Below are 21,304 nucleotides of genomic sequence, written 5' to 3'. Positions count from 1 at the left end.
GAATTATTTGCTTAGTAAAGCAGCGCACGTTGGACAGCGTGAACGTGAAAACATACGCGTTTAGTATTCCGCGGTCACCTGAGGAGTCAGCGTGGAAGTCGTTGCAGCACTTCTGACCTCAGAAACAGATACACGGAAATGTGCCGCCGTTAGCAGCGATTTCAACCAGGTGACACTCGATATTATGAAGACAAAAAGCACCGCTCATTTGCGTAGCGACTGCCTATGCACTTCACATCGTCGATTATTTTATCGCGCAGGCAAACAACACGTTCGAAGGAGGCGAGTGGCACAGTGGAGGGTGGCGCATGTATCTAACGTCCCATTGTCGTCGGACCGCTGTGAACAGTAGTTTGCCCTCCTGTTCTGATTCTGCATAGCATATTTAGAGGAGCGCAAAAAAAACAAAGAAAGGTATTCTAAACACAGTGTTCGAGCATGTTGCTGGCGTTCCGTAGCTCCGTAGGTTCATAAAAACCAGGCAAAGAGTGTGCAGTGAATACCGTGTTGGAATTACAGTATGCACAACAGCCGTAAAGCGCCTGGACTCATCAGTGGGCTCTTCTCCAAAGGTAAGTGGCGCGAGCAGTTAACGTCGCACTCCTTTTGAAGTCGCGTGACGGGTTAGCCGAGTGCCTTGTGGAAACGGTGCACCAGGCGGAAGCAGACATTCTGCGCATGCGCGACGCGTGACGCGAATACGTGCGCACACCGTGTATACGTGTGTGCTGAGGCTGCAGCGTAGGCGGCAACGCCTGTGTTTTCTTCTCTCCCGAGTTTCTTCTCCACCAGCGCGCTCTTGTCGTGCGAGTGCCCGTGACCGCGACGGACGTCACTGGGCCGCAGCTCCTGGACGTTTCGCGCGCCGACGTTGGCTGTACACGCTGCGGTGTGTACACGAAGAGCGTACGGGCACACATTGCTTACATTTATTCTTTCCTCCTCCACATGCGACGCACTCCGTCAGCGAAGTGAACTGTCGAGGTCGCTGAGGCGTGCCTCTCTGTCAGCGGAGCACAAGGTCACAGTTCCGCGTGATATCTCTGTATTCGGGAAAATAGACGCAGTGTAGACACGCGCCCGAAGAAAAACGCTGAGCAGAACTGTGTTATGAGCGGCCTTCGTGCAATTTTGATCAAAGTTTCGCACCATCATGGATCTGTGGCGGTTTTTGGAAGTGCCCTGTCGTGGGCATGTGCGCGCGCGTGTGTGTGTGGGTGCGTTTATGTGTGCATGCGCGCATGTGCATCTGTGTGTGCGTTTATGTGCGTATGTGCATGTGTGCGTGCGTGCATGTGTGTGTGTGTGTGCGTGTGCATGTGTGTGCATATGCGTGTGCCTGTGCATGAGCGCATGTGCGTATGTGTGAGTGTGCGTGTCTGTGTGTTTGTGCGTGTGTGTTTGTGCATGTGTGTGTGAGTGCATGTTTGTGTGTGTGCGCGCATTTGCGTATGTGCATGTGTGTGTGCGCATGTGCGTGCGTCGTTATGTAGCCGCTTACTTAAAGCCACTTCCGGGAGGACGTTATGGCAAATTGTGTTGATAATGTTACAGACCACAGACCACACATCAAAGCAGACCACAAATGTTATATATTACGGAAGGGTCCTTTTTAGATTTGCTTGTTTAAAAAGCGATGTGTTTGTGTCATGTCTTATAGTTCCGTGCTAATATGCCCAGCCATGTGGCGCTCAACTCAGACCTGGTTATGCTGTGGTACACTTTGTTATGTATTGACGAAGTCGTCCGAACAACACATTAACGCGAGACAAAAGCACAATTAAACCCTCTTGGCGAGAGGTCGTCTTCGCTGCGTTTTATTTTACCACTGAATAAAACAACAGGAGCCGTACTACATGTCCTCAATAGCATTAGCGGGCAGTTCGGGCAGTATTATTCCTGTGCGCTTCTTATAGAACTGAGGTACTGCAAATTAATACAGCCAGTGGCAAAGAACTCTTGAAATAAGTATGGTGTAGTGAGCCGTGCGGCCACAGCGCTTGCAAGTCAGAGACGCTACACCGTTACAGCAAGCCAGAACAAGGAATGTACTTTCACGTCAAAGCCGGAAACATCCTTCGCCGTTCCGTCATCACGGAACCGGCGCTGTCCTAAAAAATCCTGCCTGTGTCCTCTCGCCGGCCACCCAAAGCATCACCTTGCGAAGTTGACAAACCGCACCTTTTGTCCTAAAACATCCTGTGACGGCAAACAGGAGAACGCCAATTCTCTACTTGCCATGCGCGGCAGCTGGACATCGTTAGCTGGCTCTCTGACTTCTATCGTACCTTATACTCGATGGTGCCATGGTGCCAGAAGTAACATTTTAGGTTCTTGTGCAAGCAGCTCCATTCCACACGTCACGACGCCTCGCACCGTGGTCGTCGATCAAATGCTGTTGCAATGAATGGCCTCTGAGGGGCTGTTAGCTTGGGTGGGCAACATTTCTCGGCCGCTTGCCGCTCTGTGTACTAAAGCACAGATGGGGACACTCGCTTTGCTGTCTTCAGGAAGTCTGTCTGCGGGGCCCGGATCGGACTACGGCGACCTCAACGAACTCGCGCTTCTTGACCGCTGGCCAGTTGGCCCTAAATGTCCACCAACTCGCGGTCAAGCTGACCATCAATGCTCACCAACCCAGCTGCGGTTTCGGGTGCTTCGGACTACATCGCATGAAGGAACGAGCCTAAGGACGTCCACGCAATGATTGTTCGGGGACGTTCCCCCTCGAATCGTAGTCTGGACACATGGGGCACTGCTTGGGAATTCTGACTCAGCCAGGGCGAACATCCCCATTACGTACAGGAGTCTTCAAAAAAATCCACAGCATGACAGCCTGGATCCCACGAGATGAATCTGCCATGCCCAGTTCTTCTGGTAAAGTCGCTCTAACTGCATGCTCAGACTTTATGCTTTACCAACTCCCAAAGCCAGTACTCGTGAGGCTATTAAAGACTTAACGAACGACCATACCCAAGCTTTCATACGTTAACCAGCAATGAGTGAACAAAGTGTCCTTCACATGTATCGCGTGTTTTGTCAGAGCTGGACGCTTTTAAACAAAACTTGCAGCGGGCGGTCCGATCGCACTGGGCCAATACTGAGCTACTTCGGAATCGAGCTATGCAACTCGTCAGGGACGAGGGCTGGCTTGCACGAGCTACAGACACTGTTGAATTCGAAGTATATGGTTAACGGCTGTACACATAGCGGTTATAAACGTTTATTAGTTTATTACATGTTTCAATTGCGTGAGGACATTCGTGACTCTTTGTACACTCCGAAAAGCGGAGCTTATAGTTAACCTCTCGTTCCCTCTTCCTAACAACTGCGATCTCGTCACTAGTTACAACAGTGGCTGTTTCACGTTCAAGCAAGCCGACTCTAGTGCCGGTTTCACGACTGAATCTGACAATCTGAGCGCGTCCAGTGAGTCTCCGTTTCACAGCCTCGGCCTGTGACAAGAGCATAAACAACGTGTGGCAGCGTTGTTAATCACGCTGCTTATCTATGCGTTTAAGCTTCGCGTTTGTAATCCTAGCCCCAAGGCACAAGTCCGATCAGAGCAGCGGTCTGACTAGTCAGTTCCAGATAGAATCGGGCCTCCAGCAGCGAAGACTCCGCGGCATGCGAGCTAAGGGTGCCCGTGCAGGCAATGGAAGACAACGGAGGTGGTGGGACTCACCGTGGCTGCCGGCGGCGGGCATGACGGCGAATGCAGCCGGCCATGAAGTCAGCCAGCCCACGGCGACGGTCTGGCTCCGCGGGCGTCCCCGTAGCCCAGTTCGGTCATTCCGAGGTGCGATGATCATGGACAAAGGAAAGCGTCACTGCAGCTCGCAACAACGGCCAGCCCTCCCCGGCAAGGAGAATGCAGCGGGTGCTTCGCTTCGCGGTCCAGAGCCGAGTTCAGTCGCCGTGGTGTTTAGCGCGAACGAGATTACGGGGATGTTCACGGCTAAGCGCGGCCCCGCGGAAAGATCTGAGCGCGCGTCTGCTGGGATGTCGGCAGAGTCTCCGTTCCGTTAACGCCGCTGTGGTATTTTGTAACGAAAGGTTTATATGACGACGACAACGTGGGGGTTCAGTTCGTATGTTCGTTACGCTCGATGAAAGAGCGGTATATTTTTCGAAAAAGTTAATTGCCAAAATCCGGAAAGGAAGACCTCTTCCCACCTCCGGTGCTGTGTGACCGTCTATTGCGAAAACTTGCGCAGACCATTTGATTTTGGTTACCAAAATAAAACGAGCATTACAAGAACCCTAATACTAAAACAATGGTACAAACACCTCCTTGGACGTAGGATCTCTCATAATGCCTACTATTAAGTAAAGTCACCTTCTTCTACCGGTCTAATCGGCTCAAGGATAAAACTGCTCATGAAACCTCTAGCTTACATACTCGAACCACGCAGTTTCAGGCATAACCACTGGAAGTTGCAGCGGCCCGCCTAAAGCGTGCCGTAATACGAACACAAACCTTTAGTGTTTCGTTCAGTTACGGAGCAAATGAATTGTTCAATGTTCACGCCTGCTTCAAGACATGGAATTGCGGCGTCAGGCTAGGACTTGACGTCGATTTTCCTCCATCAACATCATCAACCTTTTTACGCCCACTTCAGGGCGAAAACCTCTCCAATATCTCTCCGGTTAACCCTTGTAATAAACTCTGGCACATCTCCAACCAGAAACTTTAATTTAAAACCCAACTTTTCGGAGGCGACTCGGCTCCTTCTTCAGGGGCGACTGGGGGCAGTAGCTAGCGTCTTTAGTATACATGGAGGGGAGCAGGAGGTCAAAGCACAAAAGCGGTGATGCGAAAGGCGCGAGGGAGGAGGGTGCGGGGGAAAGGGGCGGGGGGGGGGGGGGGGGTGTTAATGCCGCGAGTCGCGTTGTCGGACTGTGAGGAGGCGGTCAATGAGGACTTTTCTTCGTTGAGCTTCCTACAGCCATCTTATATCCGCAAACTTCCTAATCTCATCCACCCGCTTGACTGACTGCCGTCCTTTTTGCAATCATCTTCATCCAAGCCCAGGAAATCTGTACAAACGCTTACAGTTGGCACTGCTGCCACCACGTGCCGCGTGATGGTGTAGACTCCGAATCTACCCGAGAATTTTGAAGGTTTGGTACATCAAAACGATTTTTTTATAGCCGCCGGAAATAGTTTATGCGAACAGAGGAATCATTTTAAAAGCTGGATATTGCAGCGAGGAGGAAACTTCTGCCATGATAATCACCATGTTCGAGCACAACCTCTCGAGGCTCTCTGGTTTTCTCAATATTACATGTTTAAAACATCCCCACTGAGTCGCGCTGTGTCCGTTACTGACGGGCAGCAGATGGCGCTAGTTGCTGAATCTGAGCATGACCCTTAGCGACCATCAAGTATGTCATCTTGCTTATCGTTTACTAAATAGTCTCGTCTTTTTACATGCCTAGTTGTTGTCAGCGACGGACGTAATGGTGGACCTGAAAGACAAGAAGGGAAAAAAATTGGCGTTGGTTTAGCTCCTGTTAAACCTGGAGTGACGCGATAGCTACAGCTGGCAGAGTGGAACTCGCTGTCTAATTGCAAAGTCAGTCTTTCGCCGCTTCATTTCGCTGGGCGTTCCTCCTTCATCTTCGTCCCACTTGACACGGCGCATGCGCGCAGCTGTGGCAGCTCGGTTTCGCCGGCAGCAGGAGCTGCTGCGCACGACGTGGCTGGTCACGTGACCAACCACGTGATCAGCCACGGCGCCGCGCCGCTGGCAGCTGCTCCGCATCACTTGACAGCGTGGCGGCGCCGCCACGCTGAAGGCTCGAAATGCTACCTTAGTGTAGCTATCGCTACAAAAATCATTTTGGAGCTGAGAGTCAGTGAATTGAACGGTTATAAGCGGTTCAGGGCATGTCTATACTACTACTGGCATGGCTACAATTAGACCCGGTAAAGAGAGGCCTGTGACCATTTAACGCTTACAAAGACGAAGCCAACAAAGCTTCAGGGAAAACAAATGATGCCGTGGTGCTTATGCTCATTTCATGCTTACAAGGATGAAACTAATACACGCGAGATGCCGGTTCCACCCTTTCTCAACACCATGCCTGTACTGCGCAGCTCCGCAGCGCATAACCTCAGTCCACAATGGTCTCGAAACCACTGAACCGAGCAGAGAGAAAGCCGGGAGGGTTGTTGCGCAGCTCGAAGAAACCTGCGCCGGTTTGTCGGTAAAATCTCTGCGGCACTCTGTGGAGCGTGGAGCCTCGGCTCTCCTTCGTCCCGTGCATCCAACCGAGACATTCCTGGGCCACCGTTAGCGCACTTCAGCTGTGACGCAGTGGTCTGTTGACCGCCAGACCACCTTCTTCTGTGTTTCTCTATACAAGAGTTGTTCAGCAAGTTTTGCTTCCTGTGCTGTTATGTTTTCGTTATCCGAAGGAATGGAAAGATGTCTCACTAAAATTGAAATTTGTAATGTCCTCTTTTAGGGAACACAACCGTTTTTGATGTAATCCCCTTCAGTAGCGACGGCGTCACTAACAGCCGCCAACACACAGCTGTTGGAGACACCATACACACACTTTATTGAAGACCTCTCTATAGGGCTGTAAGCGTGTACGCTTCTGGTGTTCGTTCATGTTGGGAAAGGGCCAGGAGTCCGACGGGGCGAGGTCTGTCCGCCAAGGTTGGCAAAGCAGAATACCCCCCCCCCCCCCCCCCCCCCACTTTCGTTCTACGAGACGGCATCAAGAGGTGCACCTGTGCGCCGGCGCAGCAAGTACAATGCCGCTGTTGTAAGCTGTACCGAAACGCGATCTGTCACTTGGAGAATACGACATACCAATTGTTAATTTCACTGTAACATACTACGGTTTCATCTCTGAATAAAAAGGACGCAGTAAGCAAAATTTACTCCACCACCGGCTCCTCCTCCTCCTCCTCGTCATCATCATCATCATAATCATCAGTATGACTACACTCACTGCAGGGCAAAGGCCTCTCCCATGTCTCTCCAATTAACCCTGTCTTTTGCCATCTGCGCCGACCCTATGACCGCAAAGTTCTTAATCTCATCCGCCCACCTAACCTTCTGCCGCCCCCTGCTACTCTTGCCTTCTCTTGGAATCCACTCCGTTGCCCTTAAGGACAAGCAGTTGTCTTCCCTTCGTAGTACATGCCCTGTACTGAGAAGGCAAAATGAGACCGTGGAAACATTTACTCAGAAAGTGAGAGCAACAGTGAAAACATGAGAGGCAGAGAAGGGTTCGAAGCGACAGGTTGGCCGCCTGGCTATAGGGACATCCGCGCATTGTTCGCCGTCTTCTCGATTAAGTAAGCATGAGGAGTCATCATCGTGCCGATAATGGCAACCACCATCCCCATAATCATTGCCACCATCATCATCAGCCATGTTGAGTTCACTGGAGGACAAAAGCTACACCCAGAAACGTCCTTTTTTATATATATTGTTCTCTATCACTACAGCTGCCGGTAATAATAATAATTGGTTTTGGGGGAAAGGAAATGTCGCAGTATCTGTCTCATATATCAGCGGACACCTGAACCGCGCCGTAGGGGAAGGGATAAAGGAGGGAGTGAAAGAAGAAAAGGAAGAAAGAGGTGCCGTAGTGGAGGGCTCCGGAATAATTTCGACCACCTGGGGACCTTTGACGTGCACTGACATCGCACAGCACACGGGTGCCTTAGCGTTTTGCCTCCATAAAAACGCAGCCGCCGCGGTCGGGTTCGAACCCGGGAACTCCAGATCAGTAGCCGAGTGCCCTAACCACTGAGCCACCACGGCGGGTAGCTGCCGGTAGCTAGCCGTGAAATTTTTAAAAGCCGCCTTATTGGATCTCATGCGTCCTACGTGGGCAGGTCCTATATCTCCTGTTGGGAGAGCCAGCCTGCTTCGTAGAAAAAGTAAAGTAGGAGCCTCGCACTTTGCTATTACGTCCCAAACTTCATGCGGTATTCATTGCCGTGCCTGAGCGGAAATATTCCATCTTTAACCTTTAAATCGCGAATGGCGATATTAACAGGAATATTTTGGTCGCAAAGAAAAGAGAGACATCAAAATCGAGCCGCTTTTTTCAATCTTGTCTTTTTGGCACGGACGCTGCCGACGAATCTCGCTCGCTCAATTATAGGTCGTCGTTAATGCTGAGTTAATACTTAAGTTTCCTGGCAAGAGTCACCGGCATTTCTAGTCAGCCTGAAAATGAGGCGCCAGCCTGACAAGAAATTGATCGAAAGTCCTTCTTACGTCATGTCCACTCGTCGCTTCGCTAAATGCGGCCATTTTCCTCACTTGGCGCAGTTCCAAGATTGCAATGGCAGCAACAGTAGCCGAGGTCGAGATGGCCAATGTTTCGGCTTATTTTTTAATGAAAACTTCGGAGATGTGCAGGTTTATATGTATACGTCGGGTTATGTATATATCTATATTTCTTATATAAAAAGAAGATAAATGGATCTGTCACCTATAAACGATAAGACTTCGTGGGAAAGTTAAGGAGAGGTCGGTACGCGGGCTGCCAGCGTTCCTCGGTCGCCCACACCAGCAATGAAGCAATCAATCATTGTATAGATGTCGCCGGAGAATACTGAAGAAAATGCACGCGTGTATTTGCAATAAACATGTGCGCTTATAAATATATAATCACTCCCTATAATAGCGGCAATGTAAATTGCGTTTCCATTACACGACGACGCGCACGTACGTGCTCTCTCCTTTCGCGAGGCACGGGCAAAAAAAAAATGGCGACGTTCCAAAAATATTTCGTGCTTTTATTTTTTTGTCTTTGCAGTCGATGCTGGTGCACACAACGTACTATAGTGGTTCGACCATCCCCTATCTACACGACATATGCAGAAACAAGAGGCACTCACTCGGTCGGAATGGCTCCCAGAAGCTGTATTTAAGCCAGGGTTTCAAGGAACACTTCTTTTGTTGACAGCGCTTACAAAACACGGACAGAAGACATGAAAGATGACGTCACAGGCGCTGATGTCTTCCATGTCTTCTGTGCGTGTTTTCTTAAGCGCTGTCAACAAAAGAATGCATCAGCACAAACTAGCCCGACAACTTGTCCCATTCAAGGAACACTTGTTACTCATCCAGCACTTCCAACTGATAGTGTTCGACAGAGCGGCAGAAACCTCTTCTCTCGTGATGACATACATTTTCGAAGATCATGGGGATTTCCGTTGGGCGCACTAGCGGCGTTTTCTATTTGCTGTAATTCGATGGCCTGCGTTTGCATGCAGTATGCGAGTGAAAGGTTCCATTTCGTGCTGGGACGGCAAGCAACATGCGGATGTATGTCCTGTTGTTCGTGAGCCCTTACCGCGGGCCGACCTCTCAACCTTTCCTCCCATTAAATTACTTTCTTTCTCTCTCTCTCCAATATGCCGCACGTTTGCGCTCTCACTGGTAACTCAGCCAAACACACGCGTGGCCTGACTCATGAACGCATCTCCTCTCTCGCGCTTATTACAGTATTTGAGATTGCTTTGTAACCACGGGCATCAAAACAGGAAGGCTTAGCAACTACCCGCCACGCCGCTCCGTGAGGAACTGCATGATACGTGTTTGCCAGACGTCCACCAGCACGTATTATTAGTGCGGGTATGAGGTAAACAATAGGAATTTGCGCTGCACGTTACGTACGGATCGCCTACTTTGACAGCTGCGATAGGGTGCAACGCAGTTCTTCGTTGGAGTCCAGTTGTCATCTTTATTGGTCACTGCGTGCGAGGCTCGTGAATGTGAGTTCAGTGCATATTCCAACAAGGTCACACATGTTTGTTTGTGCCTTGTACTATAAGCCATGGTCGGCTGTTTTAGCTCTACGGTCCGCAAAAACATTTTCATTGCCGTTGTGTCGTGTATTCGTGCTAAGAAGGCCCTTTCATTTTTTTCAGCGGTTCTTAAAAACGAAACTTCCTGCAGCGCACCGAAATCAGTTATGGCGGTTCGCAATTCCGCTTCTTTTGGGGAAAAATAAATCGCTTTTGAATTAATGGCATATATACCTTTTAGGCGTAAGTAACGGAGATTTGATTACAGGTGCGGGTAAATGAAGTTATCATGCCTCGGCGGCCCTTCTGTTTTGATTTGATACGTTCGCCTAGTGCTAAAAAAAAGAAGGTGAAGACAGGCTATGGCCGTTGTTTCAGGACATTCTATATCCATGGAATCACTGAGAGAATCGAGCTAGAACTGCGACCTTGAGACAACCTCTAACCAATGTGTCTGCATCTATCTGCCTTCTCCATGGGAGCTTTCCTGTCATCAAAGCCTTCTCTCTCTTAAGGGAGCCGCTACTCTTTCAGCATCACTTGAATGCGCCGGGAGATGACAACAGTACCAATCCAGATCATCATCATCATCAGCCTGACTCCACTGCAGGGCAAATGCTTCTCCCATGTCTCTCCAATTAACCCTGTCCTTTGCCAGCTGCGGCCACCGTATCCCCGCGAACTTCTTAATCTCATCCGCCCACCTAACCTTCTGCCGCCCCCCGCTACGCTTGCCTTCTCTTGGAATCCACTCCGTTACCCTTAAGGACCAGCGGTTATCTTGCCTTCGCATTACATGCCCTGTCCAAGCCCATTCCTTCCTCTTGATTTCGATTAGGATGTCATTAACCCGCGTTTGTTCCCTCACCCACTTTGCCCGCTTCCGGTCTCTTAACGTTACACTGGTCTTTCTTTTTTTTCCATGGCTCCCTGCGTTGTCCAGCTTATGAGCATTATCAACTAGTGAATTTATTATTCTTGGAGACGGACTAGTTTTTGGCGCGAGATTCGGGAGGGGTTTGAGCCTTATACAGGTAAAAAAAAAACATGGAAACTTGGCTGATGTGGGCATATCTGCTGCGAGATACTTCGTCCTATTGCTGTGAAACCTGCTCTCTTCCCGAGGCCGTCATGCTCACGCTGCAAGGTGACCGTTTCGCACATTCTTCGCGTCTATCATCTTGGCATAATTAGTTCCCGGGTTGCACTTCTTGCCTTTACCTCCCGTCCTTCCCTTACCCAGTGCATGGTGTACTCAACCGTACTTTTCTTCTGGTCGTATTCCCGCCCCTCCCTCTATAACTCTCTCCCTTTCAATTCAGTACGCTGGGCCTAACCACTGCACCTGAAGGATGCAGGAGCTTCGGAGCCCTGTCAAATGTGCCGTTGTTTTAAGAGGCAACAGTCTCCTTGAACAACAGGACTAAATCACAGAATCAAGAGGTTCAATAATGAAGTATTGTAATGTGACCTCAACGGTCCTCTGGTGATCATTTACGTCTGTTAAACATTTACTTTGAAGACATGCCGGCTAAGCAGCAATGAAATAAATGACCAGTGCAGCGACGCGCAAAAAGCGTGTAATTGCACATTGATACTCGCATGGTATATAGCTGGTTAGCAGCGCCGCCACTACCATGTGCGCCTCAATGTTGCACTAATACTTACGAACTGCAGACAAGTGTGACAGAAGAAGGCGGAGGTGGTGCCCTCCTTTAGTTTGCTTTGTATTCAGTTTATTGTCGTGAAGACATGCATTACCTATGACTGTGCGACGCTCAAGAGCAAGCCAGTTCAGTGACACTTCATCGTGTTAATGACATGAGGATTCACGGCCGGGGGGTGCCGCTACCGTCATAACCGCCACCCCCACTACTACGTCCAGTTCATGTCATTGATGACATATGTGTCATTCGTGCTGTGATCATGAGGCGAATCAATACCAGCATTCCTGGTTTCCGGCGCCATCAATATCTAGGGATCGAAAAAGAAAATCGGTTTTACAAAGTACATACAATGTTCGCCCGGGTTCTTTGAGCACAGTTTTTTGTACACGGCGATAGTGAGAAGCAGAGAAACTTCTCTCCGGTGTGACGGTTTCAGGAAGGCGTTAATTCGTCGGTAGCAAGTTGAGGACGCAGTTCCATAGATTAGGAAAGAAATGCTCCGGCTGGATGGCTCACTGACCCTCGGCAAAGCTGTTTCGGGTGGCGTTGGTGGTGGCCAGGATGGACAGAGCCGCCGTAGCAGGGTCTGCACTGGCGGGCACCTCCTGGGCCACAAAGTGGTAAGCCTCCTTGGTGCCGTGGCCTACGGAGGAGCCGCTTCTGTTCCGCACATCCGCGTCCACACTCAGCTGGTTTCCAGCATCCGTGGCAGGCGTTACGGTTGAGCCGGTGTCGACGGCGCCACTCCCGACACCGTCTTCGCTCTGCAGGTGGGCCACTTTGGTCTGAGAATCGATGATGTAGTTGCGTAGTTCCTCGACGCTCCGCTTGAGCTTGGAGTAGTTGCTGAACGAGTAGACCAACACGCTCCCGCATCCCAGGATGGACATGCCCAACAGCGCGACGATCATGTACGGGCCTTCGCGGTTGAGAAGCGTCACCGGAGCGTAAGCCTGCGCCCGAGGGTCACTTTCCATGCTTCTTTGCGTGGCAATGTCGGCTGGCCAAGGCGACCTGCGACACGACTATAGGGCCCGCCGAACGACAGCGGCAATAAAACGTGCAGCTACGAATGCCACCTTTTCTTCTTCTGATGATAATGATGTTGATGATGTCCTCAGGCTCGGGGATTGGCCAGGGTTTCATCGTCTTTTGTCGTTTTCTTCTTTCCGTCCTTGATAGAGCTGTGAGAAGAAGCTACTCAGAGCGACAGTTGTGATAATGTAACATCTTCCGATAACAAGCACATGGCGCTTAAGATGATCGTAGAGCTTACCTTCAGTCGAGGATTTCAATAAATATCTGAGTGAAAGCAAAACAAAATGGGTTCGTCTCCGGGAAGGGTAGTAGACAAGTATTGATATTCAGTTTCAATGTAGGTGTGTAATTCAAAGATTCATATGCCTTTCCTGCTCAGAACCGCACGTATCCATTGAACACAGATTTTCAGGTTGACATCTTTTTTTAAGCAAAGTGAATTTGATTTTTCCACGTTGCTCCCTTATATTCGACTAAATGGCGTCTCATATTCTAACCTTACTTACCTATATATATGCATATAGTAGTTAAAGCCTCTCTCCTTTCACACGTGGCCTGCTGTCTAGCCTTCTCCACGTCGCCACCCACCAGAGAGGCAGGCTTGAACCCCTTTGCTCTGCGATGCACTCTGTCCCCAGCTGGTGCGACACAACTGTGCAGGGGAATAGCCAGGCGGAGAATGGGGGCTTATGGAACTTCAGCCCCCCCCCCCCCCCTCGAAACTTGTTCGAACTGTCACGCACTGCTGACCAAAACAACCACCGGTGCCGAAGTCATTCTGGATTTTGTCACCTACAATGCCTTTTTCAGACTAGAAAATACAGTCTGGCGCGAACCGGCAATTACGGGCATAAACGGGCAATGACGAAAATGTATGACTGTTCACACCGCAGAAAATTGTGCCGTTCATTGTAACAGTTAACGTCATGATCAAAATTACCATGCGAATACGAAAATTTTGAGGATATCAATAGCCGATTTTGATTGACCTTGCTCATTGAAAGCCCTGCCCACGCGGTGTTTCCCAACCTACACACTCGGATATTAGTTATTTCAACTTGCGGCATCAATCGTGGCTTTCGTTTGTCCTTTTCTTTCCTTTTTATCTACCCGCTTTTACTTTTTCTTTGAATCAAAGGAAAACCCTTCTGTAATTATGGGTGCAGAATAATTGTCGCCGTGCAGACAGTTAAAAAATGCATACTTTCGTATTGATTTCTGCATTGTTTATCTATTATTCTAACCATATGGTGCTGTCGCGACCGCAGCATGGTCCAAGTACATATCGCGACTTCTGCCACCGCAGTTTTGTTCTTGCCTGGATCGTTTGTCTTTCCGTGTGTAAAGTTTACTATCTGCGATTGCGCAAGATGTTTATTTGCCCTATTTGACGCATTGTATACAGTGACTTTTGCTTAGATACGAAGATTTAATGGAGACATACGTGTATTTAAATATCTTGTTGCGAGGTTTTGTGCATACATACAGTGACTGTTTCCAGTGACACTTTCTTGTCCTTTATCAAGCTGTATCTTCGCATTTGTAATACTCCATTTTATCTTGGCACTTCTATTGTATATTTTGCAGAACTACTTGTTTATACATGTGCTCGCTGTTGCGAATAAAATTTCGGTGCAATTACTCGCAATACATGACCGGTGACAGCTGCTGCTGTGCAGTACACTGGAACCAAGGACAGCGTCATTTAGATTTTTCCCTGGCCGTTGGATATGTACAAAAATCTAAAGGTTCTTGAAAGACAGAGATTCATTAGAATGTTTGTCCTGTGCTTGATCTTTTGATGTCCTTTACGTTTTTCACATCAGCGGCATGCACTGTTATGCTGGTTTCGGACTTATATGGTTTTAGACTTCGGGTGATATTTTCTTTACTAATTAAATACGCAAAAACATGGAACCATATGCATCAATTATGTCTGCCACGGTTTTTAAGACATACGGATACATTCTTTTATCTAAAGAATACATATTTCACTCGTCTAGACAGTGCGTAGCGCTATCTAATACACAATGGCATTGTCAGTGGCAATGCAGTTATTGTTCTTGCGTTTGATTCCTCCACAAATTCTATTAGGAGGCTGCCTGCAACATCAGCCTCCCCCCCCCCCCCCCCCCCCCTCGAAGAAAGTTTCTGCCTGCGCCAGTGCAACTGTGACGTGTCTGACAGAGTATAAAATTATTACTTTTTCCATCATCCTTTCCCCGCCGCGGTGGCTCAGTGGTTAGGGCGCTCGACTACTGATCCGGAGTTCCCGGGTTCGAACCCGACCGCGGCGGCTGCGTTTTTATGGAGGAAAAACGCTAAGGCGCCCGTTTGCTGTGCGATGTCAATGCACTTTAAAGATCCCCAGGTGGTCGAAATTATTCCGGAGCCCTTCACTACGAAACCTCTTCCTTCCTTTCTTCTTTAACTCCCTCCTTTATCCCTTCCCCTACGGCGCGGTTCAAATGTCCAACTATATATGAGACAGATACTGCGCCATTTCCTTTCCCCCAAAACCAATTATTATTATTATTAACCTTTCCCTCTTGGACATTCAGTGCAGCCGGGTCGCCGAGCTGAGAGTGCACAGCGTTCCTTGGCGGTGGTCTGTTTCACTCAGAGAGTAGGCTTGAAGAAACAAAAAGTGCAGCGCGTATATACATCACCCGTCAGAAGTATACAGCCCAAGGGGTTTGCTCCTAAAATGTTTAGCGGGTCCCCCTAGCACATCTCGTAGTCCAAAACTTTGGAAAATTAAGGACGCGAAGCCATTCCTCTTTCGAGAGAGAACACTCGCTGAGGGTACGTAACGAGGCAGGATGCATGCCTCACAACCAAACCCCTTGGGCTGAATACTTTTGACACGGGGTGTAACTGGGCGCTGACATATAAAGGAATGGTGGAAGTTCCAGCTACTTTCCTGCACTCCCCATTTGCAAGATACGACGAAGACCCTCTACTGTAAAGAGCCTAAAACTGTGTTTAGCATCCTCCACTCCACAGCTCTTTGGTCTTTGACCATAACAGTAACGAAGCGCTCCATGGGTCACAGCAAGAATTTAAGAACCTCCACTCTGTAGATCCAGATCTATCGCTTTAGACGACCGTCACCACAAAGGCAATCGAACAAACTGGTCAGGACTGCCCAAACTAAGAGAAAGGAAACTTGCAGTGCTCCCCAGATAGCTTTATGCTCAGTTCCCAACCGGCGCCAGAACTGGCTGGCCTGCAGAAACACGCCGCGGTTGAGACTCAGCGTTTCATAAAACTGGCGTCACCATATGAAATTCCCTGGTCCGCGCCGTGAAGCCAGGCTCCCGGAAACCTCGCCGTTATTATCCGCCGTTAAGCCCAGGGGCCGAGGCTCGCAGCAGGAACGGCGCCGCCGAGAGCTCCATTCCTGAATATTCAAACGGCTGCCGCTGCCAACAAGCAGAGGGAGCGGGCGCTCGACTACTGCTGCTGCTCCATCGCCACAGCGCTGCTCCATCGCGTTCGTCCTTCGCGGCACAATCAGCGGGCGCGACACAACTGGCAAATTTCTCTCGCCGCGCGCGCCGATCACGTGCGAGCAACGCAATAACGGCCGGCAGGTGAAGAAGACGACGCCGACGAGGCGATGAGCGCGCCCGTCTCTCCCATCGGCGCGCGCGCGCCACTGGAATTGCCGTCCTTGCCCGCCACCAGCTCTCCCGCCTCCCATCGGCGCCGCGGACACCTCTGCTGCTGTGGCCGCTGCCCGTCGCCTGTGAGAGGAGCGGTTTGGACGGCGCCTTGCGGAACCACAGCCGGCGCGCTGCCCTAGCGCTTTACCGTAGGTTCGCTCACCGCTGCCGAGCCGATGGACACCCGAACCGAAGCCCCTTTCGATGACTCGGACAGCTGGACCGGTGAGTGAGTGGCAGCCTCGAGGGAAGGGATAGGGTGACGGGATTAGAGTTTCATAAAAATAAGAATGCTAGACAAGAGATGGGACGTTGCAGCCGCTTAGGCACTGAGGGAATGAGGCGAAATGGGTGTATCTTGATGGAGCTGGCTTCAAACATCTTTGTGGCTTTTTTGTTTCTGCTCGACGTCTGCTCTTACCGCGGTGTTTCTGTGCGTACAATTCTCCTTCCTTTGCAAGGTGCCAGTGAACGTTCACCAATTTGTATGGGTAATACGTTAATAGTGCCAGGAACTATATGGGTACTATTTCTTCCTTTTATGGGCAGAACAAAAAAGCCTTGTTTCGAACTTTGACAGGAAAGCTTTCCGATATCTTGTCTTAGAAGTAATGACTTCGTAGATCACCGCTAAAGAAAGGGTAGTACAGTCTGTTGGGTGTCGAGTGTGTGCTCGCTTTCGTGTCAAGCTGCGCTGTACAGCACTGCTCACACTTCTAAAACCTGCTCATAAAGCCTCAAGGACCTAAAGTTCCCGACTGCAGTTCAGGGGACGGTGCCTTCAATGCTACAGCCGATTTCCCTAACAATAAAAAATTAGAATGTGAGCAGAATAGTGACCAGCTACTATAAACGAAGCTGGCGCTTGTTTGCGGGCATTTTGTCCTAGCCTGAATAGTTCGCAGGGTATGGATACCGTGAAGCGTTCGTACCTTGAGTGTGATCGAAGCTTTGCGCAAGCGTAACAAAATTACGCCTAATGCTAAAGTGAAAACCGGCACTTCTAAGGGTACAGTAAGATACTTTACCGGCACTTCTAAGGGTGCAGTAACAAACTGTGGTTATGGTAGTGCAATCCCCGTGACAAACTTCTTGTATATATCTGAAACCGGTCTGAAATGTGAAACGCGATCGATGCCCAGGTGTCGGGTCACGATCCAGTGGTGCGTCCCACTGTTTAATTACATAAGTATGTGGGCGGTTAATAAAAATCTGTAATCTGTCACCTCGTCGAGTGTAGGTATAGGCTTGAAATGCATTGCAGGAAAAGCTGAGCGCATGCTAGGATTGCTCATAGACGGCTGTAGCTACACACGGGTACAGCCATGTCTTTGGCCGCTATACGAGCCGCCGCCTTCTCCCGTTTCCATTTATAGACCTGCGAGAAGCACATGGCCTGCCTGGCTGCTTTCGCAGCTTGAGGAGCAGCCTCCGTCAGCCGCTTTTCTTCAAATGGAGCAACGTGCTCGGCGTCCCTCGCCGATTTTGGTGCTTTACATGCCATCGCGTTCAGCCGCATCTCTTTTTCGTGCTGGGTAGCGTTCTCAGCGTCATTCGTCGCTTCGCTGCCTCACGCCTCACAGCGCTTGCCGGCTCTTCGGCTTTAACGACGCGTTCGGAAACCTTGGCCGCCTTCTCACCTTTGTGTGCGGCTATGTGTAGCTGCCGTTGGTGACATAGGCTGATCGGTCTCATGACTCTTACGGCTCTGATGCAGGGTCTCGATGGCACCACTTCCCGCCTTGCATTTGGAGATTTAGCCGCTAGCAGTTTGCAATACAGGTAGTCACCGCCTGGCTATGCCCAATCACCCTTGTGGGTATGTGTCATCTTATGAGGCAAGCAACAACTACTAGGGGCCAGCTACAACCCATTGTGCGATGGGCTGCGGCGATGACCGATACCGATTGGTCTGAGGCATCACGACTCGAAGATATACTTTGCTTTACGTAGTCCTAGTTCGAATGCCGCTCGGGGCTATGTTGTGGAAGATTTTTTCTGCTATATCGTTCTGCTGGAAAATTTCCGAAAGTTTCGCCAAGGTTTCGGCTCAGTTGAACAGCGGTTATCGGGTGATGTTCATCTGAGTTAGCCGAGAATGGAAGGTAAAAAGCATTTCACGCTCGACAGGATAAATTTTCGAACGTATTTGGCTAGCAAAAGTTGCCTTTAGGCCTTTGCCTGCTAAGAGAGTTGCCACGCGTTTGACCCACATCTGTTGATGGCAAGGATCTGTAACAGGCGACAGCCCATGAAAGGGTATTGCCTGCAGGATTCTTCGACGCGGCTCAGAAGCTGCCTGCCCGTTCATACCCGCGCGACACCCAGGACAAAGCAAGTGTTTGCATGGGGATTATCAGACCCCCTACCTCATTTATGAGAGAAAGGGGTAGCAGGAAACCATGCGCAGGTCCACAGGGCATGTGACACATGACTGTTTGCTGGTGTCACGCGAAGAGGGGACAAGCGAGCTAGCGTAGAAGGGGACAGTGAGCTTCAGTCCTGTTGAATGTTGAATAAGAGACTATCTCGGATCGAGAGTTGAATCGAATGGAGGTTGCGTCGTTGGACGTTGAATCGAAGGAGGCAAACGTTGTAGGTGGCGTAAATGCGGACCTCAGGCGTACAGATAGCACCCCGAAGGCCATCAAAAGAGATGCTTTGGCAGTTGGAGACACATTCCGCAGATTCAAAGAAAGGCCAGCAATCGTCTGTGCATTCTTGCATACACTAAGTTCCTGTTAGGACGCCAGAGAGCCGCTGGGGCTGGCAGCATGCGTGCTTCCAACATGCAGCGTCTCAAGAACCTGACCTTTAGACTCCCATTTTTTTTTTTTGGCGGACAATGAAGGCTCTTTACGGGCATTACATAGTGCTTGAAAAAGCCGACAAGATTATCCTAATGCACAACACAGTGAATCATATAGCGAGAAACCATACGAAAAACACGCGCGCCGATAAACTGAGGATGTAACTGGATAAAAGGGGGGTTAGAGCACACACTCATAAAAGTAGACTGCACAATGCTAGCGACAAAAATAGAAAAGAACACAATTCTGACAACAGTCTATTAAGAGTCTGCACGCAGTAAGTACTTCACTTTGCTCATAAAAGCGTCGTAATTGTTCTCGCAAACGGTTTCTACGTCCAGCGTGGCGAGGTTATTTGCGAGATGTCAACTTGAATGACGTCACTCCTACGTCCGTTGTCTCTATGAATCGCAGAAATAAAATTACCAGCCATTGTTTTCCCTGAAACCTACATCTGATGCTCAGTGCTTTGTATCAGCGTTAAGGTACCTTGGTGAAAAGAAATCGTGTCAATTCATAACACCTGGGCGCCATAAATCCTAGCTTTTCCAATGCAGAGATCCTTAAAAACCAAGTTCCCTCTTTCAGAGGCCGGCGCGTCCAGCATAAATTTTGCGCGACTAAACTGTTGGGTCGCCAGCAGACGGCTGCTAGCACTCAAATGGAAAACCATACTTCTTATCACCGCCAGCCACGAGACAGAAAAACGGATTCTAATGGCGGCTCATTACGAAGATGCTAACGATGCAAATCACTTGCTCGTATAGGGCGAACGTCTTGAAGACTTTGCCTAAGCCATCCAGACTATCAACAAAATCAAAAGACGAGAAAGCTGCCAAACCAAACCATTTGAAAGCCGATGGAAACAACGGCGCCTCTGCACCCGTGTCACGTCGTAATCTGCACTAAGCAGCCGTTGACTTGCAACTGCATTCAAGGACACGGCGAAGCTATCCGTAGAAACTGCTGCGACGGGCTCACGGAAGCGTGCGGTAACGGAGCGCCGACAGCAAACAGGCAAGCAATCCATCCGCACGCTTCTAATCGGGAATATCGGTCTCAGGTCCCAGCTCGCATGCTAATCAAAATACTTGCTCAATACTCACGTCCATTGCCAGATTTTTGGGCTTGTTTGATGAAGTACGTAAAGATGCAGCGAAGGATAATATACTTCTTCGGCAGTGCTTTTGCTTTGCGTGTGTTTGTGTTTCTCTTATAAACAACCGCCTTGATAACGGCGTAAACGTATGAATACGTGTCATCTTTGCCACTTGAACCTTCCGAGACCGAGAGACACGGTTTAATAGGTGAAACATTAGAGCTGACAGGACACGCAAGCGAATACGCCTCCTCATGCTAATCCTCCGGTTAATCGCTCATGAGTTTGTGGTGGTGAGCGGGCAGGGGACAGTAGGTTATGATCATTAAAGTACGTCATTGCAATAAGACTAGCATTAGTTAAAGTATAAAACAGACGGCGCCCTCTGTTGCCTTCCCTTGTCCTCCTCTTTTAGCCGTTTCACTTCAATTTATTATAACGACCCAACTCGTCCATATCAAGCTTTCGTTCTAAACAATCGGTTTATGAGGTAACTTTAATACAGTTATTGAATAACTCGTTCATTTTTAGTTTTCATTGTCACTAATAACTGCATGTATATGTATGCTCTGTCCTGCTGCCATTGTACTGAGGTTGAGGGTTTTCGATCTCCTCTACGCAGTTTTTACCTCAAATTCCAACATTTTTTTCTGAACGGAAATAAACAAAAAGTTCTTGAAAGCATGCTATCCTTGACGGCTGTTCACGCGTGATCCAGGTGCTGAAAGAAGGATATGTTACCCAAACGGGAGCGCTGTTGCATGGTGCCATTTCAACGGCTGTTTGAAACGTCAAAGACGTTCTTTCGCCAGTGCCGCGTTTTCGCCATATGGTAACTATAAAGTTATTCCTTCGTTACATTAAAGCCATCAAACCGTTTGCGACTTTCGAGTTATACGCAAGCAGCTAGGTGCTAGGTGCTGCTAGGTGCTGCTAGGTGCTGTTGTCGGGTCGTCGGCGCTTCTCGGCCTGCTGTGTTCCTGCGTGCGTTCCGGCCGCCGGCTTGCGTCGGTGGCCGGTGTTCGACCACCAAGAGTGATCCTTTGTTCCGGTGCCCTTCGGCTGGCGGGCGCCTCAACATGGTGAGCCAGCCACCTACAAAGGCCCTTGCCTTTGATGTCGTCGTCCCTGAGGGGGCTAGTCCGGAGGATGTCGTCGATGCGACAGCCTCCGTAGTTCGTTTGGAAGAAGTTTACTGTGTCCAGCACTTCGGTGGACGCAACTACCAAGTT

At 49.6% G+C, this 21,304-nt stretch overlaps 1 protein-coding gene across 3 annotated transcripts in view; it reads left to right on the top strand.

Moving 5' to 3' along the window:
* The window catches only part of LOC144120857 (NAD kinase-like), a 97,455-nt gene that overhangs the window by 11,940 nt on the left and 64,211 nt on the right, over positions 1 to 21,304 (top strand). Inside the window, exon 1 of one of the 3 annotated variants that reach the window (XM_077653625.1) lies at positions 16,092 to 16,388. The exons of the other annotated variants lie outside the window; for them this stretch is intronic. The gene's annotated coding sequence lies outside the window, so the exon portion shown is untranslated. Of the gene's footprint in view, positions 1 to 16,091; positions 16,389 to 21,304 lie in introns of those variants that run through there. 3 annotated transcript variants of the gene reach the window in all.

Source organism: Amblyomma americanum, chromosome 2 (genome assembly GCF_052857255.1).
Source record: "Amblyomma americanum isolate KBUSLIRL-KWMA chromosome 2, ASM5285725v1, whole genome shotgun sequence".
NCBI classification, from domain to species: domain Eukaryota; kingdom Metazoa; phylum Arthropoda; class Arachnida; order Ixodida; family Ixodidae; genus Amblyomma; species Amblyomma americanum.
This window is presented reverse-complemented; position numbering and strand designations above follow the sequence as displayed.